Below are 16500 nucleotides of genomic sequence, written 5' to 3'. Positions count from 1 at the left end.
AAATCCTCAGGGGAATCGACCGGGTAAACAAGGATGTACTATTCAACACTGGTGGGACGCAAACAAGGGGACACAGGTGGAAGCTGAGTACCCAAATGAGCCACAGAGACGTTAGAAAGAACTTTTTCAGTGTCAGAGTAGTTAGTAAATGGAATGCATTAGGAAGTGATGTGGTGGAGGCTGACTCCATACACAGTTTCAAATGTAGATATGATAGAGCCCAATAGGCTCAGGAATCTGTACACCAGTTGATTGACGGTTGAGAGGCGGGACCAAAGAGCCAGAGCTCAACCCCCGCAAGCACAATTAGGTGAGTAAACACACACACACACACACACACACACACAAACACACACACACACACACACACACACACACACACACACACACACACACACACACACACAAACACACACACATACACACACACACACACACACACACACACACACACACACACACACACACACACACACACACACACACACACACACACAAAAAAAAAAAAAAAATAATAGGGCATAGGTATAGTATAGGGCAGTATAATAGGGCATGTATGGAAGCGAAGAAACTGAACAAAAAGGCGTGGAGGAACTTCCGGAATAACAGAACACCAGAAAGCAGAGAGAGATACCAGAGAACCAGGAATGAGTACGTCAGGGTGAGAAGAGAAGCAGAGAAAAATTTTGAAAATGATATAGCAAACAAAGCCAATACCGAACCAAAGCTACTCCACAGTCACATCAGAAGGAAAACAACAGTGAAAGAACAGGTATTGAAACTTAGAACAGGCGAGGACAGGTATACAGAGAATGACAGAGAGGTGTGTGAGGAACTCAACAAGAGGTTCCAGAAGGTCTTCACAATAGAACAGGGTGAGGTCACTGTGCTAGGAGAAAGGGAGGTAAACCAGGCGGCCTTGGAGGAGTTCGAAATTACGAGAGAGGAGGTCAAGAGACACCTGCTGGATCTGGATGTTAGAAAGGCTGTTGGTCCAGATGGGATCTCACCATGGGTACTGAAAGAGTGTGCAGAGGCACTTTGCCTGCCACTCTCCATAGTGTATAGTAAGTCACTAGAGACGGGAGACCTACCAGAAATATGGAAGACGGCGAATGTGGTCCCAATATACAAAAAGGGCGACAGGCAAGAGGCACTGAACTACAGGCCAGTGTCCTTGACTTGTATACCATGCAAGGTGATGGAGAAGATCGTGAGAAAAAACCTGGTAACACATCTGGAGAGAAGGGACTTCGTGACAAATCGCCAACATGGATTCAGGGAGGGTAAATCTTGCCTTACAGGCTTGATAGAATTCTACGATCAGGTGACACAGATTAAGCAAGAAAGAGAGGGCTGGGCGGACTGCATTTTCTTGGATTGTCGGAAAGCCTTTGACACAGTACCGCATAAGAGGCTGGTACATAAGCTGGAGAGACAGGCAGGTGTAGCTGGTAAGGTGCTCCAGTGGATAAGGGAATATCTAGGCAATAGGAAGCAGAGAGTTACGGTGAGGGGTGAGACCTCCGATTGGCGTGAAGTCACCAGTGGAGTCCCACAGGGCTCTGTACTCGGTCCTGTCTTGTTTCTGATATATGTAAATGATCTCCCGGAGGGTATCGATTCATTTCTCTCAATGTTTGCGGACGATGCTAAAATTATGAGAAGGATTAAAACAGAAGAGGACTGTTTGAGGCTTCAAGAAGACCTAGACAAGCTGAAGGAATGGTCGAACAAATGGTTGTTAGAGTTTAACCCAACCAAATGTAATGTAATGAAGATAGGTGTAGGGAGCAGGAGGCCAGATACAAGGTATCATCTGGGAGAGGAAATTCTTCAGGAGTCAGAGAAGGAAAAAGACTTGGGGGTTGATATCACGCCAGACCTGTCTCCTGCAGCACATATCAAGCGGATAACATCAGCGGCATATGCCAGGCTGGCCAACATACGAACGGCATTCAGAAACTTGTGTAAAGAATCATTCAGAACTTTGTATACCACATATGTCAGGCCAATCCTGGAGTATGCAGCCCCAGCATGGAGTCCATATCTAGTCAAGGATAAGACTAAACTGGAAAAGGTTCAAAGGATTGCCACCAGACTAGTACCCGAGCTGAGAGGTATGAGCTACGAGGAGAGACTACGGGAATTAAACCTCACTTCGCTGGAAGACAGAAGAGTTAGGGGGGACATGATCACCACATTCAAGATTCTGTAGGGGATTGATAGGGTAGATAAAGACAGTCTATTTAACACAAGGGGAACACGCACAAGGGGACACAGGTGGAAACTGAGTGCCCAAATGAGCCACAGAGATATTAGAAAGAACTTTTTTAGTGTCAGAGTGGTTGACAAATGGAATGCATTAGGAAGTGATGTGGTGGAGGCTGACTCCATACACAGTTTCAAGTGTAGATATGACAGAGCCCGATAGGCTCATGAATCTGTACACCTGTTGATTGACGGTTGAGAGGCGGGACCAAAGAGCCAGAGCTCAACCCCCGCAAACACAACTAGGTGAGTACAACTAGGTGAGTACACACACACACACACACACACACACACACACACACACATACACACACACACACACACACACACACACACACACACACACACACACACACACACACACACACACACACACACACACACACACACACACACACACACACACACACACACACACTGGGGAAGTAAGGAAGTGTTTACTTGGGGAAGTAAGGAAGTGTTTACTAGAGTTGGACGTGACGAAGGCTATAGGCCCAGATGGAATCTCCCCTTGGGTTCTAAAGGAAGGAGCAAGAGAACTGAGCCTACTACTCTCCATAGTGTATAACAAATCACTGGCAACAGGGGAACTGCCAGATATTTGGAAAGCAGCTAACGTAGTCCCGATATACAAGAAAGGGGATAGACAGGAGGCACTGAACTACAGGCCAGTGTCCCTAACCTGCATACCATGCAAGCTGATGGAGAAGATTGTGCGAAAAAAACTAGTGGAGCATCTGGAGCAAAGGAACTTTGTAACACAGCATCAACATGGGTTCAGGGATGGCAGGTCCTGCCTCACAGGGTTACTTGAATTCTACGACCAGGCAACAAAAATAAGGCAAGAAAGAGAAGGGTGGGCAGACTGCATATTTTTGGATTGTCAGAAAGCCTTTGATACAGTGCCACACAAGAGGCTAGTGCGAAAGTTGGAGATGCAGGCTGGAGTGAGAGGGAAGGTACTCCGGTGGATAGAGGAGTACCTAAGCAACAGGAGACAACGAGTCTGTGTGAGGGGTGAGGTCTCAGATTGGCGAGACGTCACAAGTGGAGTCCCGCAGGGGTCAGTCCTTGGACCTATACTGTTTTTGGTATATGTAAATGATCTCCCAGAGGGTATAGATTCGTTCCTCTCAATGTTTGCCGACGATGCAAAAATTATGAGGAGGATTGAAACAGAGGATGATTGTAGGAGGCTACAAGATGACCTGGATAGACTGAGTGAATGGCCCAACAAATGGCTGTTGAAGTTCAACCCGAGTAAATGCAAAGTAATGAAACTAGGTAGTGGAGACAGGAGGCCAGGCACAGGATACAGAATAGGAGATGAAGTACTTAATGAAACAGACAGAAAGATCTAGGAGTTGATAACACACCAAACCTGTCTCCTGAAGCCCACATAAAGAGAATAACGTCTGCGGTATATGCGAGGCTCGCTAACATCAGAACGGCGTTCAGGAACCTGTGTAAGGAATCATTCAGAATCTTGTACACCACATATGTAAGACCAATCCTGGAGTATGCGGCCCCAGCATGGAGCCCGTACCTTGTCAAGCACAAGACGAAGCTGGAAAAAGTCCAAAGGTATGCTACTAGACTAGTCCCAGAACTAAGAGGCATGAGGTTTGAGGAAAGGCTGCGGGAAATGCACCTTACGACACTGGAAGACAGAAGAGTAAGGAGGGACATGATCACAACCTACAAAATCCTCAGGAGAATCGACCGGGTAAACAAGGATGTACTATTCAACACTGGTGGGACGCGAACAAGGGGACACAGGTGGAAGCTGAGTACCCAAATGAGCCACAGAGACGTTAGAAAGAACTTTTTCAGTGTCAGAGTAGTTAGTAAATGGAATGCATTAGGAAGTGATGTGGTGGAGGCTGACTCCATACACAGTTTCAAATGTAGATATGATAGAGCCCAATAGGCTCAGGAATCTGTACACCAGTTGATTGACGGTTGAGAGGCGGGACCAAAGAGCCAGAGCTCAACCCCCGCAAGCACAATTAGGTGAGTACAATTAGGTGAGTACACACACACACACACACACACACACACACACACACACACACACACACACACACACACACTGTCACGTGGGGGTGGGCGGTCCGGGGCTCTGCTAACACTCGGCTGCTAGGGGCTCAAAGGGCCCAAATACTCAGCCCCTCCGACTCCCTGGATTCACCGGAGTCTCCTTGGTCACATAAGACAGGACCAACAACGCCCACCTCCGCAGGTCTTTGCTTCCACCACAAAGGGGTGCCACTGATTCACCCTGGAAGCCCTTCAGTCAACCACGGGGAAACTGCTGTTAACAGTTCCGGCCTAGACCCATGGGGGAGTGAAGGAAGACTCAGGCTTACCTATAACCATAGCCTCCCTGAGTCTTGCCTGCCAGACAATAAAAAGGTTGCAGGAACTCCTTTCCCGCCTGTCTTCTCTATCTTCCTCTTAGCAAGGTCGCCAGCTGGGTTATTATATCTGCACCCCAGCAATGCAGTTCAGTGGGTGTATCATATATCGTTTGTAGCCAGAAAATGTATGCTCATAGAGAAATATCATAAATGGAGGCACACTCAAACACAGTAATAAAATGTGTGGATTTACTGACGCAAATTACATGAACACACACATACAATCACAAGTAATACATGAATATGGAATATGGATGATGAGTCTGGAGATCGTCAGCCTCTTCTTCCACGACCTCCAACTCTCCTTCAACTGGGCAGGAAGACAGGAGTCTCACACTCTCACAGGAGGGCCTCTTCACCACGTCGGCACCTCTTCTTCACTGTCCTGCCATCCATACACACTGTCCTCTCTGACAGTCCTGGACACAAGCTGCCTTGCAGCCTACTCTACTATTAAAGTAATAAAGTCTTGCTGCCACATACACGAGTAAATATTGTGGCCTAACTAGCCTACTCATACAAGGGGTAATGGGAGGGAAAAATGATCTACCTTACACTCCTGGCTCACGACGCCTGTCCCTCGATGGTGTGAGGGTCCCACGCTTCCTTGGGTCGATCCTCGACGATCCAGGGCGTTCCACAGGTCCTCAGGTGTCGTGAAGCCTTCGCGTCGTCGCCGTTCCAATCCCTGAGATTCAGCTGCCCCAATCCTGGTTCATCGATGGGCGCTGAGCTAATCACTATTTTTCCCCACACTCGCCTCTCCCACAGGGCGTCGCTCCTTGTCCTAGGCACTGTGTCGTCCTTCCAAGATTCTCGGTGGATGTGACCCCAGTCACAGCTAGCTTGCTCGCCCACCTTCCAGACCTCAACGTCCAGCCAGCGGCGCCGCCCAGCGTCGTCGCCGACTATTTTCCAAGTTTGGGCACTTCTCTGCTCACTGAACTTGGTTCCTCTTTGGCTTCCCAGAAGCGCAGGGTCTCCAATGACTATGGTGGCTGCGACAGCCAGCTCTATCCACTGAACAAGGCTTGCAGAGCCTCCAATCCCTGAGAGCAGACCGAGGCGCGTCCTGTCGCTTCCACGGTCAGTACAACTCTGACGTTGGCGCCGCCCGGGGCACTCGGTGACGTCATGGCGGGCCCTGATTTGTCGCCCGCGACCTACGTCGGCCAATCCGCGATCGGCATAGTGTCCCTTCCACAAGGTCATATCTGCCGTAGGGGATACTGTTTCATTTATAACAGGGCGCCAATTTTCCTTTATTTACAACTTATAATATAACCTCCTTCCATTAAATGGCAGCCGGTCTGGTCGCCACATACATCATTAGACTCCCTGAACCTCAGAGAATCAGTAGGGAGAGCTGATATGACTCTTTAAGCCGGCAAACGAAAGAAATAGGAGAGGGCACCGTAACAACACACACACACACACACACACACACACACACACACACACACACACACACACACACACACACACACACTGGGAAGTGTTTACTTGGGGAAGTAAGGAAGTGTTTACTAGAGTTGGACGTGACGAAGGCTATAGGTCCAGATGGAATCTCCCCTTGGGTTCTAAAGGAAGGAGCAAGAGAACTGAGCCTACCACTCTCAATAGTGTATATCAAATCACTGGCAACAGGGGAACTGCCAGATATTTGGAAAGCAGCTAACGTAGTCCCGATATACAAGAAAGGGGATAGACAGGAGGCACTGAACTACAGGCCAGTGTCCCTAACCTGCATACCATGCAAGCTGATGGAGAAGATTGTGCGAAAAAAACTAGTGGAGCTTCTGGAGCGAAGGAACTTTGTAACACAGCATCAACATGGGTTCAGGGATGGCAGGTCCTGCCTCACAGGGTTACTTGAATTCTACGACCAGGCAACAAAAATAAGGCAAGAAAGAGAAGGGTGGGCAGACTGCATATTTTTGGATTGTCAGAAAGCCTTTGATACAGTGCCACACAAGAGGCTAGTGCGAAAGTTGGAGATGCAGGCTGGAGTGAGAGGGAAGGTACTCCGGTGGATAGAGGAGTACCTAAGCAACAGGAGACAACGAGTCTGTGTGAGGGGTGAGGTCTCAGATTGGCGAGACGTCACAAGTGGAGTCCCGCAGGGGTCAGTCCTTGGACCTATACTGTTTCTGGTATATGTAAATGATCTCCCAGAGGGTATAGATTCGTTCCTCTCAATGTTTGCCGACGATGCAAAAATTATGAGGAGGATTGAAACAGAGGATGATAGTAGGAGGCTACAAGATGACCTGGATAGACTGAGTGAATGGTCCAACAAATGGCTGTTGAAGTTCAACCCGAGTAAATGCAAAGTAATGAAACTAGGCAGTGGAGACAGGAGGCCAGGCACAGGATACAGAATAGGAGATGAAGTACTTAATGAAACAGACAGAGAGAAAGATCTAGGAGTTGATATCACACCAAACCTGTCTCCTGAAGCCTACATAAAGAGAATAACGTCTGCGGCATATGCGAGGCTGGCTAACATCAGAACGGCGTTCAGGAACCTGTGTAAGGAATCATTCAGAATCTTGTACACCACATATGTAAGACCAATCCTGGAGTATGCGGCCCCAGCATGCAGCCCGTACCTTGTCAAGCACAAGACGAAGCTGGAAAAAGTCCAAAGATATGCTACTAGACTAGTCCCAGAACTAAGAGGCATGAGTTATGAGGAAAGGCTGCGGGAAATGCACCTTACGACACTGGAAGACAGAAGAGTAAGGGGGGACATGATCACAACCTACAAAATCCTCAGGGGAATCGACCGGGTAAACAAGGATGAACTATTCAACACTGGTGGGACGCGAACAAGGGGACACAGGTGGAAGCTGAGTACCCAAATGAGCCACAGAGACGTTAGAAAGAACTTTTTCAGTGTCAGAGTAGTTAGTAAATGGAATGCATTAGGAAGTGATGTGGTGGAGGCTGACTCCATACACAGTTTCAAATGTAGATATGATAGAGCCCAATAGGCTCAGGAATCTGTACACCAGTTGATTGACGGTTGAGAGGCGGGACCAAAGAGCCAGAGCTCAACCCCCGCAAGCACAATTAGGTGAGTACAATTAGGTGAGTACACATACACACACACACACACACACACACACACACACACACACACACACACACACACACACACACACACACACACACACACACACACACACACACACACACACACACACACACACACACACACACACACACACATACTGGGAAGTGTTTACTTGGGGAAGTAAGGAAGTGTTTTCTAGAGTTGGACGTGACGAAGGCTATAGGTCCAGATGGAATCTCCCCTTGGGTTCTAAAGGAAGGAGCAAGAGAACTGAGCCTACCACTCTCCATAGTGTATAACAAATCACTGGCAACAGGGGAACTGCCAGATATTTGGAAAGCAGCTAACGTAGTCCCGATATACAAGAAAGGGGATAGACAGGAGGCACTGAACTACAGGCCAGTGTCCCTAACCTGCATACCATGCAAGCTGATGGAGAAGATTGTGCGAAAAAAACTAGTGGAGCTTCTGGAGCGAAGGAACTTTGTAACACAGCATCAACATGGGTTCAAGGATGGCAGGTCCTGCCTCACAGGGTTACTTGAATTCTACGACCAGGCAACAAAAATAAGGCAAGAAAGAGAAGGGTGGGCAGACTGCATATTTTTGGATTGTCAGAAAGCCTTTGATACAGTGCCACACAAGAGGCTAGTGCGAATGTTGGAGATGCAGGCTGGAGTGAGAGGGAAGGTACTCCGGTGGATAGAGGAGTACCTAAGCAACAGGAGACAACGAGTCTGTGTGAGGGGTGAGGTCTCAGATTGGCGAGACGTCACAAGTGGAGTCCCGCAGGGGTCAGTCCTTGGACCTATACTGTTTCTGGTATATGTAAATGATCTCCCAGAGGGTATAGATTCGTTCCTCTCAATGTTTGCCGACGATGCAAAAATTATAAGGAGGATTGAAACAGAGGATGATAGTAGGAGGCTACAAGATGACCTGGATAGACTGAGTGAATGGTCCAACAAATGGCTGTTGAAGTTCAACCCGAGTAAATGCAAAGTAATGAAACTAGGCAGTGGAGACAGGAGGCCAGGCACAGGATACAGAATAGGAGATGAAGTACTTAATGAAACAGACAGAGAGAAAGATCTAGGAGTTGATATCACACCAAACCTGTCTCCTGAAGCCTACATAAAGAGAATAACGTCTGTGGCATATGCGAGGCTGGCTAACATCAGAACGGCGTTCAGGAACCTGTGTAAGGAATCATTCAGAATCTTGTACACCACATATGTAAGACCAATCCTGGAGTATGCGGCCCCAGCTTGCAGCCCGTACCTTGTCAAGCACAAGACGAAGCTGGAAAAAGTCCAAAGGTATGCTACTAGACTAGTCCCAGAACTAAGAGGCATGAGTTATGTGGAAAGGCTGCGGGAAATGCACCTTACGACACTGGAAGACAGAAGAGTAAGGGGGGACATGATCACAACCTACAAAATCCTCAGGGGAATCGACCGGGTAAACAAGGATGAACTATTCAACACTGGTGGGACGCGAACAAGGGGACACAGGTGGAAGCTGAGTACCCAAATGAGCCACAGAGACGTTAGAAAGAACTTTTTCAGTGTCAGAGTAGTTAGTAAATGGAATGCATTAGGAAGTGATGTGGTGGAGGCTGACTCCATACACAGTTTCAAATGTAGATATGATAGAGCCCAATAGGCTCAGGAATCTGTACACCAGTTGATTGACGGTTGAGAGGCGGGACCAAAGAGCCAGAGCTCAACCCCCGCAAGCACAATTAGGTGAGTACAATTAGGTGAGTACACACACACACACACACACACACACACACACACACACACACACACACACACTGGGAAGTGTTTACTTGGGGAAGTAAGGAAGTGTTTACTAGAGTTGGACGTGACGAAGGCTATAGGTCCAGATGGAATCTCCCCTTGGGTTCTAAAGGAAGGAGCAAGAGAACTGAGCCTACCACTCTCCATAGTGTATATCAAATCACTGGCAACAGGGGAACTGCCAGATATTTGGAAAGCAGCTAACGTAGTCCCGATATACAAGAAAGGGGATAGACAGGAGGCACTGAACTACAGGCCAGTGTCCCTAACCTGCATACCATGCAAGCTGATGGAGAAGATTGTGCGAAAAAAACTAGTGGAGCTTCTGGAGCGAAGGAACTTTGTAACACAGCATCAACATGGGTTCAGGGATGGCAGGTCCTGCCTCACAGGGTTACTTGAATTCTACGACCAGGCAACAAAAATAAGGCAAAAAAGAGAAGGGTGGGCAGACTGCATATTTTTGGATTGTCAGAAAGCCTTTGATACAGTGCCACACAAGAGGCTAGTGCGAAAGTTGGAGATGCAGGCTGGAGTGAGAGGGAAGGTACTCTGGTGGATAGAGGAGTACCTAAGCAACAGGAGACAACGAGTCTGTGTGAGGGGTGAGGTCTCAGATTGGCGAGACGTCACAAGTGGAGTCCCGCAGGGGTCAGTCCTTGGACCTATACTGTTTCTGGTATATGTAAATGATCTCCCAGAGGGTATAGATTCGTTCCTCTCAATGTTTGCCGACGATGCAAAAATTATGAGGAGGATTGAAACAGAGGATGATAGTAGGTGGCTACAAGATGACCTGAATAGACTGAGTGAATGGTCCAACAAATGGCTGTTGAAGTTCAACCCGAGTAAATGCAAAGTAATGAAACTAGGCAGTGGAGACAGGAGGCCAGGCACAGGATACAGAATAGGAGATGAAGTACTTAATGAAACAGACAGAGAGAAAGATCTAGGAGTTGATATCACACCAAACCTGTCTCCTGAAGCCCACATAAAGAGAATAACGTCTGCGGCATATGCGAGGCTGGCTAACATCAGAACGGCGTTCAGGAACCTGTGTAAGGAATCATTCAGAATCTTGTACACCACATATGTAAGACCAATCCTGGAGTATGCGGCCCCAGCATGCAACCCGTACCTTGTCAAGCACAAGACGAAGCTGGAAAAAGTCCAAAGGTATGCTACTAGACTAGTCCCAGAACTAAGAGGCATGAGTTATGAGGAAAGGCTGCGGGAAATGCACCTTACGACACTGGAAGACAGAAGAGTAAGAGGGGACATGATCACAACCTACAAAATCCTCAGGGGAATCGACCGGGTAAACAAGGATGAACTATTCAACACTGGTGGGACGCGAACAAGGGGACACAGGTGGAAGCTGAGTACCCAAATGAGCCACAGAGACGTTAGAAAGAACTTTTTCAGTGTCAGAGTAGTTAGTAAATGGAATGCATTAGGAAGTGATGTGGTGGAGGCTGACTCCATACACAGTTTCAAATGTAGATATGATAGAGCCCAATAGGCTCAGGAATCTGTACACCAGTTGATTGACGGTTGAGAGGCGGGACCAAAGAGCCAGAGCTCAACCCCCGCAAGCACAATTAGGTGAGTACAATTAGGTGAGTACACACACACACACACACACACACACACACACACACACACACACACACACACACACACACACACACTGGGAAGTGTTTACTTGGGGAAGTAAGGAAGTGTTTACTAGAGTTTGACGTGACGAAGGCTATAGGTCCAGATGGAATCTCCCCTTGGGTTCTAAAGGAAGGAGCAAGAGAACTGAGCCTACCACTCTCCATAGTGTATAACAAATCACTGGCAACAGGGGAACTGCCAGATATTTGGAAAGCAGCTAACGTAGTCCCGATATACAAGAAAGGGGATAGACAGGAGGCACTGAACTACAGGCCAGTGTCCCTAACCTGCATACCATGCAAGCTGATGGAGAAGATTGTGCGAAAAAACTAGTGGAGCTTCTGGAGCGAAGGAACTTTGTAACACAGCATCAACATGGGTTCAGGGATGGCAGGTCCTGCCTCACAGGGTTACTTGAATTCTACGACCAGGCAACAAAAATAAGGCAAGAAAGAGAAGGGTGGGCAGACTGCATATTTTTGGATTGTCAGAAAGCCTTTGATACAGTGCCACACAAGAGGCTAGTGCGAAAGTTGGAGATGCAGGCTGGAGTGAGAGGGAAGGTACTCCGGTGGATAGAGGAGTACCTAAGCAACAGGAGACAACGAGTCTGTGTGAGGGGTGAGGTCTCAGATTGGCGAGACGTCACAAGTGGAGTCCCGCAGGGGTCAGTCCTTGGACCTATACTGTTTCTGGTATATGTAAATGATCTCCCAGAGGGTATAGATTCGTTCCTCTCAATGTTTGCCGACGATGCAAAAATTATGAGGAGGATTGAAACAGAGGATGATAGTAGGAGGCTACAAGATGACCTGGATAGACTGAGTGAATGGTCCAACAAATGGCTGTTGAAGTTCAACCCGAGTAAATGCAAAGTAATGAAACTAGGCAGTGGAGACAGGAGGCCAGGCACAGGATACAGAATAGGAGATGAAGTACTTAATGAAACAGACAGAGAGAAAGATCTAGGAGTTGATATCACACCAAACCTGTCTCCTGAAGCCTACATAAAGAGAATAACGTCTGCGGCATATGCGAGGCTGGCAAACATCAGAACGGCGTTCAGGAACCTGTGTAAGGAATCATTCAGAATCTTGTACACCACATATGTAAGACCAATCCTGGAGTATGCGGCCCCAGCATGCAGCCCGTACCTTGTCAAGCACAAGACGAACCTGGAAAAAGTCCAAGGTATGCTACTAGACTAGTCCCAGAACTAAGAGGCATGAGTTATGAGGAAAGGCTGCGGGAAATGCACCTTACGACACTGGAAGACAGAAGAGTAAGGGGGGACATGATCACAACCTACAAAATCCTCAGGGGAATCGACCGGGTAAACAAGGGTGAACTATTCAACACTGGTGGGACGCGAACAAGGGGACACAGGTGGAAGCTGAGTACCCAAATGAGCCACAGAGACGTTAGAAAGAACTTTTTCAGTGTCAGAGTAGTTAGTAAATGGAATGCAGTAGGAAGTGATGTGGTGGAGGCTGACTCCATACACAGTTTCAAATGTAGATATGATAGAGCCCAATAGGCTCAGGAATCTGTACACCAGTTGATTGACGGTTGAGAGGCGGGACCAAAGAGCCAGAGCTCAACCCCCGCAAGCACAATTAGGTGAGTACAATTAGGTGAGTACACACACACACACACACACACACACACACACACACACACACACACACACACACACACACACACACACACTGGGAAGTGTTTACTTGGGGAAGTAAGGAAGTGTTTACTAGAGTTGGACGTGACGAAGGCTATAGGTCCAGATGGAATCTCCCCTTGGGTTCTAAAGGAAGGAGCAAGAGAACTGAGCCTACCACTCTCCATAGTGTATAACAAATCACTGGCAACCGGGGAACTGCCAGATATTTGGAAAGCAGCTAACGTAGTCCCGATATACAAGAAAGGGGATAGACAGGAGGCACTGAACTACAGGCCAGTGTCCCTAACCTGCATACCATGCAAGCTGATGGAGAAGATTGTGCGAAAAAACTAGTGGAGCTTCTGGAGCGAAGGAACTTTGTAACACAGCATCAACATGGGTTCAGGGATGGCAGGTCCTGCCTCACAGGGTTACTTGAATTCTACGACCAGGCAACAAAAATAAGGCAAGAAAGAGAAGGGTGGGCAGACTGCATATTTTTGGATTGTCAGAAAGCCTTTGATACAGTGCCACACAAGAGGCTAGTGCGAAAGTTGGAGATGCAGGCTGGAGTGAGAGGGAAGGTACTCCGGTGGATAGAGGAGTACCTAAGCAACAGGAGACAACGAGTCTGTGTGAGGGGTGAGGTCTCAGATTGGCGAGACGTCACAAGTGGAGTCCCGCAGGGGTCAGTCCTTGGACCTATACTGTTTCTGGTATATGTAAATGATCTCCCAGAGGGTATAGATTCGTTCCTCTCAATGTTTGCCGACGATGCAAAAATTATGAGGAGGATTGAAACAGAGGATGATAGTAGGAGGCTACAAGATGACCTGGATAGACTGAGTGAATGGTCCAACAAATGGCTGTTGAAGTTCAACCCGAGTAAATGCAAAGTAATGAAACTAGGCAGTGGAGACAGGAGGCCAGGCACAGGATACAGAATAGGAGATGAAGTACTTAATGAAACAGACAGAGAGAAAGATCTAGGAGTTGATATCACACCAAACCTGTCTCCTGAAGCCTACATAAAGAGAATAACGTCTGCGGCATATGCGAGGCTGGCTAACATCAGAACGGCGTTCAGGAACCTGTGTAAGGAATCATTCAGAATCTTGTACACCACATATGTAAGACCAATCCTGGAGTATGCGGCCCCAGCATGCAGCCCGTACCTTGTCAAGCACAAGACGAACCTGGAAAAAGTCCAAGGTATGCTACTAGACTAGTCCCAGAACTAAGAGGCATGAGTTATGAGGAAAGGCTGCGGGAAATGCACCTTACGACACTGGAAGACAGAAGAGTAAGGGAGGACATGATCACAACCTACAAAATCCTCAGGGGAATCGACCGGGTAAACAAGGATGAACTATTCAACACTGGTGGGACGCGAACAAGGGGACACAGGTGGAAGCTGAGTACCCAAATGAGCCACAGAGACGTTAGAAAGAACTTTTTCTGTGTCAGAGTAGTTAGTAAATGGAATGCAGTAGGAAGTGATGTGGTGGAGGCTGACTCCATACACAGTTTCAAATGTAGATATGATAGAGGCCAATAGGCTCAGGAATCTGTACACCAGTTGATTGACGGTTGAGAGGCGGGACCAAAGAGCCAGAGCTCAACCCCCGCAAGCACAATTAGGTGAGTACAATTAGGTGAGTACACACACACACACACACACACACACACACACACACACACACACACACACACACACACACTGGGAAGTGTTTACTTGGGGAAGTAAGGAAGTGTTTACTAGAGTTGGACGTGACGAAGGCAATAGGTCCAGATGGAATCTCCCCTTGGGTTCTAGAGGAAGGAGCAAGAGAACTGAGCCTACCACTCTCCATAGTGTATAACAAATCACTGGCAACAGGGGAACTGCCAGATATTTGGAAAGCAGCTAACGTAGTCCCGATATACAAGAAAGGGGATAGACAGGAGGCACTGAACTACAGGCCAGTGTCCCTAACCTGCACACCATGCAAGCTGATGGAGAAGATTGTGCGAAAAAAACTAGTGGAGCTTCTGGAGCGAAGGAACTTTGTAACACAGCATCAACATGGGTTCAGGGATGGCAGGTCCTGCCTCACAGGGTTACTTGAATTCTACGACCAGGCAACAAAAATAAGGCAAGAAAGAGAAGGGTGGGCAGACTGCATATTTTTGGATTGTCAGAAAGCCTTTGATACAGTGCCACACAAGAGGCTAGTGCGAAAGTTGGAGATGCAGGCTGGAGTGAGAGGGAAGGTACTCCGGTGGATAGAGGAGTACCTAAGCAACAGGAGACAACGAGTCTGTGTGAGGGGTGAGGTCTCAGATTGGCGAGACGTCACAAGTGGAGTTCCGCAGGGGTCAGTCCTTGGACCTATACTGTTTCTGGTATATGTAAATGATCTCCCAGAGGGTATAGATTCGTTCCTCTCAATGTTTGCCGACGATGCAAAAATTATGAGGAGGATTGAAACAGAGGATGATAGTAGGAGGCTACAAGATGACCTGGATAGACTGAGTGAATGGTCTAACAAATGGCTGTTGAAGTTCAACCCGAGTAAATGCAAAGTAATGAAACTAGGCAGTGGAGACAGGAGGCCAGGCACAGGATACAGAATAGGAGATGAAGTACTTAATGAAACCGACAGAGAGAAAGATCTAGGAGTTGATATCACACCAAACCTGTCACCTGAAGCCCACATAAAGAGAATAACGTCTGCGGCATATGCGAGGCTGGCTAACATCAGAACGGCGTTCAGGAACCTGTGTAAGGAATCATTCAGAATCTTGTACACCACATATGTAAGACCAATCCTGGAGTATGCGGCCCCAGCATGCAGCCCGTACCTTGTCAAGCACAAGACGAAGCTGGAAAAAGTCCAAAGGTATGCTACTAGACTAGTCCCAGAACTAAGAGGCATGAGTTATGAGGAAAGGCTGCGGGAAATGCACCTTACGACACTGGAAGACAGAAGAGTAAGGGGGGACATGATCACAACCTACAAAATCCTCAGGGGAATCGACCGGGTAAACAAGGATGAACTATTCAACACTGGTGGGACGCGAACAAGGGGACACAGGTGGAAGCTGAGTACCCAAATGAGCCACAGAGACGTTAGAAAGAACTTTTTCAGTGTCAGAGTAGTTAGTAAATGGAATGCATTAGGAAGTGATGTGGTGGAGGCTGACTCCATACACAGTTTCAAATGTAGATATGATAGAGCCCAATAGGCTCAGGAATCTGTACACCAGTTGATTGACGGTTGAGAGGCGGGACCAAAGAGCCAGAGCTCAACCCCCGCAAGCACAATTAGGTGAGTACAATTAGGTGAGTACACACACACACACACACACACACACACACACACACACACACACACACACACACACACACACACACACACACACACACACACACACTGGGAAGTGTTTACTTGGGGAAGTAAGGAAGTGTTTACTAGAGTTGGACGTGACGAAGGCTATAGGTCCAGATGGAATCTCCCCTTGGGTTCTAAAGGAAGGAGCAAGAGAACTGAGCCTACCACTCTCCATAGTGTATAACAAATCACTGGCAACCGGGGAACTGCCAGATATTTGGAAAGCAGCTAACGT

Source organism: Procambarus clarkii, chromosome 11, assembly GCF_040958095.1.
Source record: "Procambarus clarkii isolate CNS0578487 chromosome 11, FALCON_Pclarkii_2.0, whole genome shotgun sequence".
Lineage (NCBI taxonomy): Eukaryota > Metazoa > Arthropoda > Malacostraca > Decapoda > Cambaridae > Procambarus > Procambarus clarkii.
This window is presented reverse-complemented; position numbering follows the sequence as displayed.